The 15206-nt window shown below is 46.6% G+C and overlaps 1 protein-coding gene across 7 annotated transcripts in view; it reads right to left on the bottom strand.

Moving 5' to 3' along the window:
• Positions 1-15206, bottom strand: part of DAG1 (dystroglycan 1) — a 104373-nt gene that overhangs the window by 59751 nt on the left and 29416 nt on the right. The window contains exon 1 of one of the 7 annotated variants that reach the window (XM_043518379.1): positions 10953-10974. The exons of the other annotated variants lie outside the window; for them this stretch is intronic. The gene's annotated coding sequence lies outside the window, so the exon portion shown is untranslated. Of the gene's footprint in view, positions 1-10952; positions 10975-15206 lie in introns of those variants that run through there. 7 annotated transcript variants of the gene reach the window in all.

Below are 15206 nucleotides of genomic sequence, written 5' to 3'. Positions count from 1 at the left end.
ATGGGCGGAGAGGCAACGGATGCATTGAGTGTACTCCAGGGGTAGGCAACCTATGGCATGTGTACCAAAGGCGGCACGTGAGCTGATTTTCTGTGGCACTCACACTGCCTGGGTCCTGGCCACCGGTCCGGGGGCTCTGCATTTTAATTTAATTTTAAATGAAGCTTCTTAAACATTTTAAAAACCTTATTTACTTTACATACAAACAACAGTTTAGTTATATAATACAGATTTATAGAGAGAGACCTTCTAAAAACGTTAAAATGTATTACTGGCACATAAAACCTTAGAGTGAATAAATGAAGACTCAGCACACGATTTCTGAAAAGTTGTCAACCCCTGGTCCTGGTGTACATGCTAACTTCTCCCCCAACACTGAGATAGAATGAAATTAAGCATTTGGTAACTCTCCTTGGATCTAATTAAACTGATGTGCCATCACGAGGACTGCAAGAGAAGTCACAAGACAGCTCCCCACTATCCAACATCAAGGGGGAGGGCACAATTTCCAAGCTACACTGTAAGGAAGTTTCTACTGCCAGCCAACCTAGATTTTTTTTTATGCAATTTCATCCTGTCACTCCCAGTCAGACCATTCCCTAGCCCTTTCCAAGCTTACTGTTTACATACTTCAAATACTTACAGGCTCTTAAAAAGAAAAGGAGTACTTGTGGCACCTTAGAGACTAACAAATTTATTAGAGCATAAGCTTTCGTGAGCTACAGCTCACTTCATCGGATGCATTCAAATGCATCCGATGAAGTGAGCTGTAGCTCACGAAAGCTTATGCTCTAATAAATTTGTTAGTCTCTAAGGTGCCACAAGTACTCCTTTTCTTTTTGCGAATACAGACTAACACGGCTACTACTCTGAAACCTTACAGGCTCTTGTGGCCATCCATCCCCCTCCCCCACTCCCCACACAGCGTCTTAGCAAAGTTCTACATTTAGGTCTTTAAATCTCTCCTTATAAGTCATCCCTCCCCCCATATTCCCCTTATTGCTATTGCTCTTCTTTAAATTCTTTTCATTTAGCTGCCATCTTTCTGGTACTGAGGCAGCCAAAACAAAAACAGCAATCCTAATTATTATCCTTGGGTGCATATACTCCAAGCACAATGCGGAGCCGTGTCCACAAGCACTACAGGTTTCTCTCAGCATTGCTGCCCTCCAGGTTTCTTCCAGTTACTCACTGTTTATTGCCTTCACAGATTTGCTAGTTCATTCCCCCCTCCCCATCCCACATTTAATCTTACTTTGCTTTCTATCTGTATTTCTAAACTCCCCAGCATAGTGTTCTGTCCTTGTTGGTCGCAACATTACAGATCTACGGTGTTGCTTCTCTCCCTCTCCCCAACCATTAACTTAGAGGAAACCTATTTTACCAGCACCCTCCCTACTGCTCTTTACCCTGTGTTTATATTCCTTCCACCAGGTTTTGGCCCATGTGACCGTGCTCACGGCTAAGTCAATTTGAATGAGTCTGAAGCACTTCTGTCTAATATTATTTTCAATGGTCCACTGTGGTGGTAGAAGCAAACTAGACATTCAAAGAGTATGCAGACCTGGCTATACAGGCAGTGACCCTCCAGGTGCTCAGGAAAACTCATAGGAAGAATACAACTACAGATGGAAAAGGGCAAGCATTAGAGAAGAAACCAACAACCACTGAACGTCTATTTAGCTTTCTTTCTTTTTACAACTCTCTTCTGCATATGCTTCAAACCAAAGGTACCTACTTACTGCTCTCTGGCCCATTCTGGTTTTGCAGTGCTGGAGTGTGATTCCAATCCCCCCCGGGGGAGGGGGGGGAGGCAACAGCAGGAATTAGGTACTCATTAAGCGCACAGATTCGCAGACTACCCTGCTTTCCCCCAATGGTTGTGCAATGTTTCCCCAGCTTTCTGGCTTTACAAGATTTGCAGGTACAGGCAAGAACTACAGTATTTCCAGCTAGATCACTCCTGTCCTGCAGGGCTAGGGTGATCAGATGTCCCAATTTTATAGGGACTGTCCTGATATTTTTTTTTTTTAAATATAAGCTCCTATTACCCCCCATCCATCTCTATTTTTCACACTTGCTATCTGGTCACCGTATGCAGGGCAGGGTTGACGTCTGCACACTGCTGAGCATGGTAGATCCAGCCATGAACACAGACTTGCATGATGGAAAACTATGCAGTATAACTAGTTCAGCAGACTACAAAACTGGGTCTCACCTAAGAACCTATTTCCCATCAAAACTCTGGGATGCTGCTTTACCCCTTTCCAGTTTTGGTTCCATAAAGGAAGAGAGTCTGAGTTGCGTGCAATCAGGAAATCTCTTCCCTCCCCCCGCATCTCCTAAAATGCCAGATTACACCAAAATAATTTCAGCTTTACAGGATACTGAGACTCACTGAACATTCAATACCTGCCCCCTTGCTGGTCAGGAAAAGGTGGTTAATGTTCCTGGCCCGGTCTATGCTAGTGCTTCACCATTGTTACCTGCTGCACTGATGGCTATGACCACATGCAGCTAACATTTTTAACAGGCTCCTACACAAGGTGGGGAATATTTTTGAACAGCACTTAGTTGTGTTTGGCAACCTGTTTAAAAATCCACTTCTCCCTTGTCTAACCAAGGTCACTGTGCAAGCCTCATCCTTGCCTTCCCCCCTTTGTTATGTCTGATTTGGACTGAACTCCTCAGACAAAGTCCTGTCTCTGATGTCTGGAAAGTGCCTTGGCTAACTATGGCACAGCAACAAGCAATAAATAAAAATGGCTATAACAGCAATACTGAGTATAAGGAAAAAGCAGCAAATAAAGGCAGAGGATGTTGCACTATTGGGACTTCTCATATCTAATTACAGGTTAGAGTGAAGCCTGGTCCTCGAAGGAATGGAAATTGAGTAGCAGAGTCAAGTCTACAGCAACTTCAGCCAGGACATATGCATAGACCTTCCCCAAAGAGAGGGCAGAAAACACATCCAACAGTAACCACAGCACTTCTCCCAGCAAGAGCACCCAGGGATGAGGGAATGGAGCTCATTTCCTCAGAGTCTTTACTAAAGGTCTCAAACATCCAATTCCCCCTTCCCACTCACTCCTAACCCCACAAGAGCCTCTAAAAGAGAGGTGGGCAAACTACCGCCCGCAGGCCACATCCAGCCTGTGGGACTGTCCTGCCTGGCCCTTGAGCTCCTGGCCGAAGAGGCTAGCCCCTGGCCCCTCCCCTGCTATTCCCCCTTCCCCACAGCCTCAGCTCGCCGTGCCACCAGTGCTCTGAGTGGTGGGGCTGCGACCTCCTGCCTGGCAACGCGACAGCGTGGCTGGCTCCAGACAGGCCGTATGGCTGCCAGACATGCTGCTTTGAGCAGCATGGTAAGGGGACAGAGAATGAGGGGGTTAGATAAGGGGCAGGGAGTTCCAGGGGGCAGAAAGCAATTGGATAGGTGTGGGAGTCCCGGGAGACCTGTCAGGGGTGTGGATAGGGGTTGGGACAGTCATGAAAAAGAAGCAGGGGGGGTTGGATGGGGGTAGGGTCCTGGGAGGGGGCAGTCAGGGGACAAGGAGCAGGGAGGGTTGGATGGGTCAGGGGGCAAGAAGTGGGAGGGGGCGGATAGGGGACAGGCTATTTGGGGAGGCACAGCCTTCTCTATCCAGCCCTCCATACAATTTCAGAACTCCGACGTGGCCCTCAGGCCAAAAAGTTTGCCCACCCCATTCTAAAGCATCCTCACAAGGACATATTCAGAGATCTGATACAACAACCACTGAAAGCGGACCTTAAGATTGCAAAGTCAAGCACTCAAAAATTAAGAAATGCCAGAATTAAGGTTGCCCGTGCAACTTGCTGCAGTAGCCACCTGCTGCCTGCACCCCTTTGTCAAAATTCATTCCACTTCATTGCCGTCAGTCTTGCTCCTGCCCGCTCTACATTCAAAGCAGGCTGTTTCCTCCTCCATGCTATCTGGGCATCAGCTCTAGGAGCACTGAGAGCACATGAGAGAAGCTCCCTGCTCTCAGTTCAGTGCATTGTGCCAGAACAGCCCCCAGTTGCCATGAGCAGCAACTGTAGGGAAAGTCCTGCTTAGTCTCTGCACCCCCAGGCTGGAGAATGTCCAGTGGAGGTGGAATTGCTGGAGAATTTAGCTGCCTTACTAAAAAGTCTATGATGAGCATGTGCAAACTCAAATTTTTCAGATGCTTATAACTTGGTCAAATTTGGGTGAGTTTTTGTGGGGCTGGTAAAAGACGGATCCCTGATACCAGGGCAATCCAACTGCCAAATTTCAAACATGGAGGTGTTACAGCTTCTCCACAAAACTGTTGTAAGACTTTTTTTTTTTTTTTTAAGCATGGGCAAAATAATGTATTTTTCCCTAATTCTTGGAAATGGCTGAACAGTATTTGCTGAAACAAACTAAGCCAGAGGCAGACACCCAGCAGAGGAAATTCCGGCCCTAACAGTTACAGTTTGCAAAGTTAGAAGCAACAGAAAGCAAGGTCTTAAATGAGAAGTGCTGGACAAACTTAACTACAAGTGGTGCTACCAGCTTCCCCTCTAATACAAATTGCAGTCAGAAGATAAAACTTCTGTATCTGTTTCAATAACAGAGCCACGACACTGTAGTGTAGCCAAGGTCAAACTTTGGACTGTTCAGAGGTTAACCCATTAGAGCAACAGGATTAGGTTCTGTCTACATTAACTTAACTAGGCCTCCTGACCTCAGCGCTATATACAGGGGGCCTTCAAGGGAGCTCTGAGACAGGGATATTCACCTGGTAATGTTCATGAGAACATTTACTAGTTTACAGTTTTCTGCTAACACATGGAGTGCCTCTGTTTCCCTGGGGTACTGCACCAATACTAGATGGTGATGGGAAATAAGGGTGTGACTTCATTGAGGGATGTACTTGATGGCCAGCACATAAATGATGGCAGCTGTCCTTTGTAACCTGAGCCAGAGGTTGGGGACAGGTGACACCTTCTGCCTGGGAAACTGGACAAAGGCTGGAGGAGGGGCCGGGCATGTGATTGGGTGAAGCAGTCGGAAGGGGTTTCAGTTTGGAGCTGGCTGGGGAGATTGGGGGATGGCCAGAACCTGGGTCTGGGCTTCCCACCCTCCAAGAGGGATCTCACTGAGGGGTCCTGTTTTCTGTACCCACAAGCTCTGTTTTAGACTGTATTCCTGTCGCCTAATAAACTTTCTGTTTTACTGACTGTCTGAGAGTCACAGTGAATTGCAGGAAGTGGGAAGTGCAGGGCCCTGACTCCCCCACACTCCGTGATAAGCTCTAACACTGATCTTTTGCAAAGTAGTTTAAGAACAGGAATGAAAAGTTTACCAGACAATTCAATTATTTCCCTGTCACTGCAGTGGCCTTTGACACTGGTGTAATTCCCTGCCTCTGGCACAATCCTCTGTGGTCTGTTATACCGTGGTCTCGTTTCAGTTATTGGGTGTAGCATGTGAGGACTAGTGTTGGTGGTCTGTGATATACAGGAGGTCAGACTAAATGATCTGGTGGTGCCTTCTGGCCTTACACTCTGTGACAATGACTTATTAATCAGAAGCCAATGGAATAGCTCCCACTAGGGAGCTCTAGGGAGCAATCAACACCCTGGTGAGAGGCCTAGATTCCAATCTGATGCTGAGTATAATCTCTGGGCCCTGCCTGGCAGCTATAGCTAAACGTCTGAACAGGTGGCCCTTTCTGGCTGCTGGAACAGCAATCGCTACTCCACTTCCCAGCTTCCATTTGATGCATCTTGTCTTGAAAATAGCTCTGTGTGGGCGCCTCTGCTCTTCCTCAGCACTTTCCCTAGAAGCAGTACAGTGAAACTGATGATTCTGCAGTGTTGCTACTGACCACAGCAGTTGTGAAACTGAGCAGTTTTGTTCATTTCCTTCTGCTGCTGATTAACAACTCTGAGCAGGGCATGGAATATAATGGGTAATGTGGGTACCAGGGAAAATGGCATCACAATTATCCTTACTTTTTAAATTGCTGCCCAACTGTGCTCCATAAGACACCGGGCAGCGGCTCTGAACAGAGACCCTAGAGCAGCCAGCCTGCAGACTCAGGAGTAGCGCTGCATAAGGATGCTTTTGAAAAGCTCTTGGCAACCTTAAGGGATAGAAACTTTTTCAAATGAAAGTTTGCAGGGTCACCATCTCAAACAAATCAGAGCCCTGAAAATGCTTTTGATCTGCTGCTAGACTTGCTATCTTTTGTCCTTGTGTTAATATGCTGCATTTGACAGCGCTCATGTTCATTGCTTCCCCTGCTGCATGGGAAAATTAGTCTCCTCTGTTCTACAGGTCTTCCACACAGCCGCAAATGAGATGTTTTTATTAAAAAAAAAAAAAAGTGATTGCAAAGCCACAAAAATTGGTGGAGGGACTCTGAACAGGTGTGGTGAAAGAAACTACCTTGAACTGTTTTTAAAAGACAAACAGACAGACTAGACTTCAAGTTTCAGAGTAGCAGCTGTGTTAGGCAGTATTCGCAAAAAGAAAAGGAGTACTTGTGGCACCTTAGAGACTAACAAATTTATTAGAGCATAAGCTTGATGAAGTGAGCTTTAGCTCATGAAAGCTTATGCTCTAATAAATTTGTTAGTCTCTAAGGTGCCACAAGTATTCCTTTTCTTTTTTAAACATCAAGTTGTCAGTGCCCCTTTCACAGTTCTACAGACATTGATGGCTTTCAAAGGATAGTCAAGTTTCCTTCCAATACTGCAGGAAGTACTCAGGAGGGACTTCTGTCTAGACAGGTTGAAGTAGCCTACATGTAGAAAATCATCAAAAAGGGAGAATTCTTCTAGCCACATCAACTACAAGTCTGCGGCCCACTCTGTCTTATCTTGTTTAGTTTTACAGAACTTCACTTTGACCAGAGAGTCATTCAGGGTCTAGTACCAGCAAGTAAGTCAGAGTGGACGTTGAGTGGAAACAAAGTTTTCTGATTTCAGAGTAGCAACCGTGTTAGTATGTATCCGCAAAAAGGAAAGGAGTACTTGTGGCACCTTACAGACTAAAATTTATTTCAACATAAGCTTTTGTGAGCTACAGCTCACTTCATCGGATGCATTCAGTGGAAAATACAGTGGGGAGATTTATATACATAGAAAACATCAAACAATAGGCGTTACCATACATATTGTAATGAGAGTGATCAGGTAAGGTGAGCTATTACCAGCAGGAGAGCGGGGAGGGGGGGAACTTTTTGTAGTGATAATCAAGGTGGGCCATTTCCAGCAGTTGACAAGAACATCTGAGGAACAGTTGGACATATGCAGCTTCTCATCAGCTTCCAGGATATGCTACCACCCACCATCCTACTGGTCTTTCTGGAATATTTGATAGGCAGAATTCATGAAAGCCCATGGGAGAGACGAACAGCCAGTTCTAGTATCCACTGGGTGGGGAGTTCCAGACGCACGCACCAGCTGAGTGGGAGAACTTGGTACCAAGGGAGAGGCCATGGCACAGTAATGAATTGCAGGTTTCTGATTCCAGGCTCCAGCGGACACGGGAGGGAAGAAGGAATGAATCTTTGGGGACATGGCAGAGACACCCCCGCACTCTCCCTGGACCTGATCCTGCGCAGCCTTGCACCCTGCCTTGCTCAGATCCTGACACTTGAGCATTTGAGCAGTCCACTTGTGCCCACTTCTCCGTCACCCTGTGCCTGGTGCATTCCGGGCCTACTCCTGCTCCATTGAAGTCATTGGGAGCATGACCAGTGCGATGGGTGTGAACGCACGACCATTCTGGTTTGCACTCGCTTTGCACTAGTGACCCGTGTTTATGAATTCCTGCTGAATTGGAATTAATTTGCAAACCGGGTACAATTAACTTAGGCTTGAATAAAGACTGGGAGTGGATGGGTCATTACACAAAGTAAAACTATTTCCCCATGTTTATTCCTCCTCCCCCCTGTCCCCAGACTGTTCCTCAGATGTTCTTGTCAACTGCTGGAAATGGCCCACCTTGATTATCACTACAAAAGATCCCCCGTCAGTCCCCCGTCCTCCTGCTGGTAATAGCTCACCATACCTGATCACTCTCCTTACAGTGTGTATGGTAACACACATTGTTTCATGTTCTCTATGTATATAAATCTCCCCACTGTATTTTCCACTGAATGCATCCGATGAAGTGAGCTTTAGCTCACAAAAGCTTATGCTCAAGTAAAGTTTCCAGAGTTACTTGTCCTTTATCATAGAATCTCAGGGTTGGAAGGGACCTCAGGAGGTCATTTAGTCCAACCCCCTGCTCAAAGCAGGACCAATCCCCAACATTAACCACCTTTTCCTGACCAGCAAGGGGGCAGGTATTGAATGTTCAGTGAGTCTCAGTATCCTGTAAAGCTGAAATTATTTTGGTGTAATCTGGCATTTTAGGGGATGCGGGGGGGAGGGAAGAGATTTCCTGATTGCACACAACTCAGACTCTTCCTTTATGGAACCAATTTGGAACCAAAACTGGGAAGGGGTAAAGCAGCATTCCAGAGTTTTGATGGGAAATAGGTTCTTAGGTGAGACCCAGTTTTGTAGTCTGCTGAACTAGTTATACTGCATAGTTCTCCATCATGCAAGTCTGTGTTCATGGCTGGATCTACCATGCTCAGCAGTGTGCAGACATCAACCCTGCCCTGCATACGGTGACCAGATAGCCCCCGAACCTAGAAAAGGATGCGTTTTGGTGGCTTCCGCAATGGGAGAAGACAAAAAGGACAGGACAGGCCAGTCCCACAAAGTTTCCAGCCCCCACTGGACTTCTGGGGTAGGCACAAGATATTGAGCCATCTGCTCAGGGCCACTTTCTGTTTGCTGGATCCCAGCAATAAACCCATCCTTCCTCCCTCCCTCGTCTGTTGTTGTGGCGATACTAGTCACTGTGTTGAGGCTGGGAAGTATTTTTCCTCATACCACCAGACTGGCTACAGCTGGCTGGGTTTTTTCGCCTTCCTTGCAGTGAAACCTAGGGATTGGGCAACTGGATAGCTAGAATTCTCCCCCTCCCAGAGATCACAATTTGGACCCGAGTTATTTAGTTGTCGCACCTCTGGCAGTGCCCAGTGCAGGAACTTCCTGATTTAGGCTCCAGATCCTAAAAGGTAACAAAGTGGGCATCTCCTTACAAGACAGAACTATCGGGGTGGGGGGAGGAGACCCTCCCTCTCACCTCCTTCCCCCAAAAAGGCAAGTGGAAGCACCCAGAGACTCTTCTAGTGTAATGATTGACTCCTCCTGTGGTGGAAGCCCCAAGAATTGGCAAATAATCACTGGGGTGCAAGTGACTGTGCTGGGCTGCCCCCGGATGGGAACTTTGGATGTAATTTAGCTAATAAAATTGGTTAAAACCCATACCACATGTCTGTGCTGCCTTCCGTGTGATAAGCACCCCAATGTACATTGCTAACACACACAAGAAAGCTGCTCCCAGATCACAAAAACCCACTTTCCCTCATTCAACCAGTGTTTGCAAAAAGAAAAGGAGTACTTGTGGTATCTTGGAGACTAACAAATTTATTTGAGCATAAGCTTTCGTGAGCTACAGCTCACTTCATCGGATGTGAGCTGTAGCTCACGAAAGCTTATGCTCAAATAAATTTGTTTGTCTCCAAGGTGCCACAAGAACTCCTTTTCTTTTTGCGAATACAGACTAACACGGCTGCTATTCTCAACCAGTGTTGTTTGTATTTCATTTAAATCGTGCCCACCTTCCAGTACCAACCTCAAAGTGCTTAGAAATCAGGAGTGGCAGCACCAACAACATGAATTAGCCAAGAAGTTGTACTGTAGTTATCTACCTTTCAACTGTGTTGGGTGAAACAGCTCTGCACCCTACTGCAGATTGCAGCTTTGCCAATTAAGATGCTCTCATCAATGCAAGATCTGTTTTGACAAAGTATCAATCCTTTGAGGGGGGAAGATAGCTCAGTGATTTGAGCATTGGCCTGCTAAACCCAGGGTTGTGAGTTCAATCCTTGAGGGGGCCATTTAGGGATCTGGGGCAAAAATTGGGGATTGGTCCTGCTCTGAGCAGGGGGTTGGACTAGATGACCTCCTGAGGTCCCTTCCAACCCTGATAGTCTATGATTCTATCACTGAAAAACAGGGCACCTTGTAGAAAAAGTTTACTTGGGATTGCTAACCACTGTGAAAGTGTTTTAAATGACAAAGATAGTCCAGTGAGCTTAGTTCACTGAACTGTAATTTGCTTCACAACAAAATTTCTTTCCTCCTACACTGCTGCTCTGGAAGGCAAACCTTTCCCATAACCTGCTTCCAACATCTACCAAGTTATTTGCTTTCAAATAAACATGCTATTAAGACGTGACTGGTGTGGTGTGAGAGGTTTGCTGGACACAGGCTGAGCCAAGGCAGAAGTACACTCACCAAATCCTCCATTTCACCTAGTCTCTTTTAGTAGGTGAAGCCTGGAAGCTCACCCTCAGATGGGAGGCACAGCAATACAGGGCTTTTCATTCTTGAACCCCAGTATATTCTAAAAAAAGGACTGAGAGGCCCCGTATAAACTGTGCCAGAGGCAAACAGTAGCTGTTTAAATAAATAAACCACTCTGTAACCAAGTCTGTCATGATTGATAAGCACATCTGTCAGTCCCCACCTGCTGTCTGCATTCCTGGCATTTCTTTCTGCAGCATTTTCCCTGACAGAAGAGAGAAACTGCTTATCAACTGCTGCAGAAGAGATTTAAGGGGAAGGAGCAGGCCCAGTTTACAAAAAATTAAGCAATTCCAGGTCACAAGTATGCCAAACAAACTTCCTTTCCATCAGGCTGGAAGAGCTGCTGAAGTGGATTTATTCCAGGGGGCCTGGTAGGCTCTTGAACAGCTGCCTTTTGTGTGGCTCTAATGTCCCTGCCAAGAAGTTACAATGAGAGTTTAAATGTCATTCCCCCCCTTTTGATCATTCTTTTCCCTGCATACCTGTTTAAAAATCCCTGCAGACAGACAGTCTATCCACTCTCCAGCTGCTAGTCTGAAATTAATTTCTGCACTGTTCAACCACATCCTTGAACAAAAGGAGATAAGCGTGAAAAATCATGCCCCTCCCAAGGAGGGTGTGAAGGCATCTCAGCATGAAGGGGCCAATTTGCCCAACAGCTGGGAAAGCAAGAAGGCCAGCTGCAGAGCAGCCCACTCTAGCAGGCCAGCGTACAAGTTCTCTCCCCATCCCACCTTCCAGAGAGACCCTACCAGCTAGATGAAGTCTATAGCAGCTTTGGAGCTGCAGTTTAGATTCTTGACAAGAGAAGTCGGAAATTCACAGCATCTCAACATTTGCATCTGCTTTGTTATTCTCCATCCAGCCCTGAAGGGTGGAGACCTTAAACAGCACACTCCTGCCTAAAACAATTTAACAAATAGCTCCCAAGATTCCTGTGACTGAAAGAGCAGAGAAACAGCTCTCTTTTTTCAGTTTGTTAACTCTGGAGATAGTCTGCAGTCTTTTCCCCTTTGTGTAGGTCTTTCACATAGCAGCCAGGGCAAGGAAAACTATAAAACCTCAAACTGGTATAGAGTGTTCAGGGACAAGGGGAGGACATTTAACTATTTTTGACATTAAAAAAAGATTAAACTAGATTTCAAGTTGGTGCCCTTTAAAGACAATTGCTCCCTTAAACCCAGATACTTTTGATATTTGCTTTCTTGTAAAGTGACATTAAGGCCTTGTCAATACTACCGGGGTAAACTGACCTAAATTGTACTACTCCAACTACGTGAATAATGTAGCTGGAGTCGACGTAGCTTAGGTCAATTTGCTGCAGAGTACGCTGTGCTGAGTCAATGAGAGACATGCTCCTGTTGACTTACCTTACTCCTCTCATTCTGGTGGAGTACAGGAGAATGCTCTGTGGTCGATTTAGCGGGCCTTCACAAGACCCGCTAAATTGACCCCCAGCTACACCGATTGCAGCAGCATAGATGTGGCCTAACAAAGGCATTACCTGAAGTGGGCTAGCTGTTGTGTTTCGCCCATGCAGATACATGTTTCTTCCTACCTGGAAGATGAGCAAGCAGAAGATCCTAGAGGAAGATGATGCCAGTGAATGGGTCTATGTGCAAACTTGTATACCCAGTTGTACAAGCTACAGAAGTCAGGCACAAAGGCTGCATAGCTCATATTACTAATTCTCAGCCTTGGATTCATTTTCAAGTCTGGAAGAAGCAGTCCAATCCCAGCAGCAGGCTGAACAAGCAGGCTACCAGTTCATTCACACAAAACCCTAGAATCAGATATTAGTCTCAATACTAGAGATACAACTTGTTCACAGGACAACTTTCCCCAGTGAGCCCTCGACTTCTCTTGCATAATCAATACGTTCATTAGGGAGATGACTTTTCCGGGGGGGGGGGGGGGGGGGGAGAACTCATGAGTCAGTTAGCAGAATTTGATTAGCTGGCTGATGTGAGACTGTGGTTTTGTGGCTACTGGAGAAAATTTAATCAGGAACTTTCTATAAATTAACTATGCATAAAATGAGTGTCACCTCAGTGCTCCGGAAGGTCAGGAAAGGTCTCCCTGTGCCCATGGAGCTAAGAACTGCCTCAAGAGCTCTCAGCACTTGCATTTAGGGAACTACGCTGCTGAAAGAAAAGGTGAGGCCCTTTAGGATTAAATACATCAGTGCTACCAGCCTCTCCAGGCAACCCAAGTTATTCTCAGACCATGGCAAGCTAGCTGACATTTTGCCTCTCAATAGCCCCAATATAATCCAAATGTCTAAACAGTCACTCTTCACAAAGCAGAGCATCCAATGGCTTCAGGAGAGCTACAGACCTACTCACTGAGGCCCCCTGGAAGCCTGTTTATTCTGCCATGACTGCACAGGCATCAATTCCAGCCGCTTTCAGACCACCATAAACTAGGTTTCTGCCCCAGGTTCTGGAGTCCCTACAGCAGGACATGCGGTCTCTAAGGGCAGGCCCAGGCCCACCACTTGTTACTGGGTCTTGGCTCTTTCAGGACATTCATTTGGGGGATTGCTGTTATGCAAGGGCTGGCAGCCATGGGCTGCAAACAGTGCATGGTGGGGAAGCAAGTAGTGCTTCCTTTTGCTGTGCAGAATGAGACACTGGAAGGGAGCAGCAGCCTGCGGGCCAGAATCTCCAGGGATTGGAACGAGCCAGGGAAGAAACCTGGAAGGGTCTGGGGTTTAGCCACCACTGGCAGGCCTCCAGTGTCCAAGAAGCAAGCACAGGAAGTAGGTCTGAGGGAAGAACAGGCAAATATCTGAGGCTGAAGTGGCTGCCCACTTCCTTGTTCGGGCCTTCGGGCTGGAGGCTGTGGTAGAGGGAGGGCATGGGCTCTCCCACAGGAACTATGCTTACCACCCAACACCACAAGAGGTGAACTCCTGAAGGCTGCAGCCCAGGAGGTGAGGAGCTGGGGGAAGGACTGTTTTACTGGAGCAGTTTGCTTTTGAGACTTGTTTTACCCAGAAAGGGAGGACTTTGGACAGAGGCTTACATTACTCTACAGCAGAGGAAGATCAAGGGCAGCAGCTGCACCTGACACTGGAGAGATAAAGCAAGGGCCTCACATCACATACAGCTTAGAGCCCATAGGGAGATGCATTAGTCTGTTCCAGAGCCAGGCAACAGGACATCCTTCCCCTACCTCCTGGAGATCTGCCACTCCACATCTGCAACTGGCTGCTGGACTGGAAGAGTGTGTTGCCCTGCTGCAGCTCTTTGGATGGACAAGAATAAAATATGAAGCCTCAGTTTGTCTCTGTTCAGGCCAGTTTGTCCTGTCCCCAACTCACCACTACTGCAGCCATGAGGGGCTAACCACCATCCACCCCAGCAGAGAGCCCCCCTCTATTTGGGGCAGTGAAGGTTGTCTGCTGGGATGTGTGTGGGGAAAGTTGAAGCTTTCCAAATCCTGGCCTGGACCTCCATCTGCTTGAAGTTAAGGAGCTATGGGGGTCGGGGGGGGGGGGGGAGGAGGAGGAAGAGGGAGCCCTTGACTTGCTTGCTTCCCAAACAGAAGTTTGTGCTGGTGACCCTTGCTACCACCACCCTAAAGAGAGGGTGTGGCAGGGGTCAAAGCTACAGCACCACTACATGGGAGCATGTCTAGCATCGCAGATTATCTTAATCCAGCCCTGTTCAATTCATGCAGACACCCAACTTCCACTGTTCCATGAGAACTCTCACCTGCCCCCAAGAAATGACACATGTCTAGTAGGCTGAAGGACAGGCTTCAAAGAATCCCCGAAAGCTGTGGACAGGCTCAAACGCTCAGTGCAATGCAAGGTTACGAGAACGGGTAAACTTGCGAGCAGACAATGTATCCAAACTGGTTGTTAGTTTCCCCAGCTGGCTATCCCATCACATTGGGAATGAAGTGCTCGGAACAAGTTCTGCTCTTCACTACATGCATGCTGCTATGTTATTGCAAAGTAGACATACAGCTGAATGCAGTTTAACTTTAGGAATGTGGGCTCCTATAGGCACTTCAAACTACATAAGCAGTAATATTTAAAATTAAATCCAGACCTTCTTAATCCAAAACACAGCAGATTTATTTGGAGCCAACCAAAAATATTAATCTAATCTGTTAATGGAACAAACACTTGGAGCCTGGTAGCCTTACACATTTCTGAAGGCCAGACTTCTGAGTCAACTGCATACAGATTAACCAATCTGAAAGACTTCCAGTCCTGCAATCGTCACCACAAAGTCTCTGCTCTTCAAGCTCTAGGCTAGTATTAAAGGCACAAGAATAAAAATCTAGGTGCACGCTATGTCTATACATACAGCGCTGGAGCAGTGCAACTGTACCAACACAGCAGTGCTGCTGCAGCGTATCTGGTGAAGACACTCTATGCTGACAGGTGAGAGCTCTCCTGTGAGGTTCTGAGTGTAATATAATCTCATTAAAAGGTGACACAGAGCCAGAAGGAGTTAAGTTTCAGAGTAGCAGCCCCGTTAGTCTGTATCCGCAAAAAAAACAGGAGTATTTTTGGCACCTTGGAGACTAACAAATTTATTAGAGCATACACTTCCATGGGCTACAGCCCACTTCATCGGATGCATTGAATGGAACATACAGTAAGAAGATATAGATATATACACACATACAGAGAAGATGGAATTTGCCATACAAACTGTAAGAGGCTAATTAATTAAGATGAGCTATCAGCAGGAGAAAAAACTTTTGTAGTGATAATC

This window comes from Dermochelys coriacea, chromosome 7, assembly GCF_009764565.3.
Source record: "Dermochelys coriacea isolate rDerCor1 chromosome 7, rDerCor1.pri.v4, whole genome shotgun sequence".
Classification (NCBI taxonomy): domain Eukaryota; kingdom Metazoa; phylum Chordata; order Testudines; family Dermochelyidae; genus Dermochelys; species Dermochelys coriacea.
Note: the sequence above shows the minus strand (reverse complement) of the source record. Positions and strands in the feature narration are given on the sequence as shown.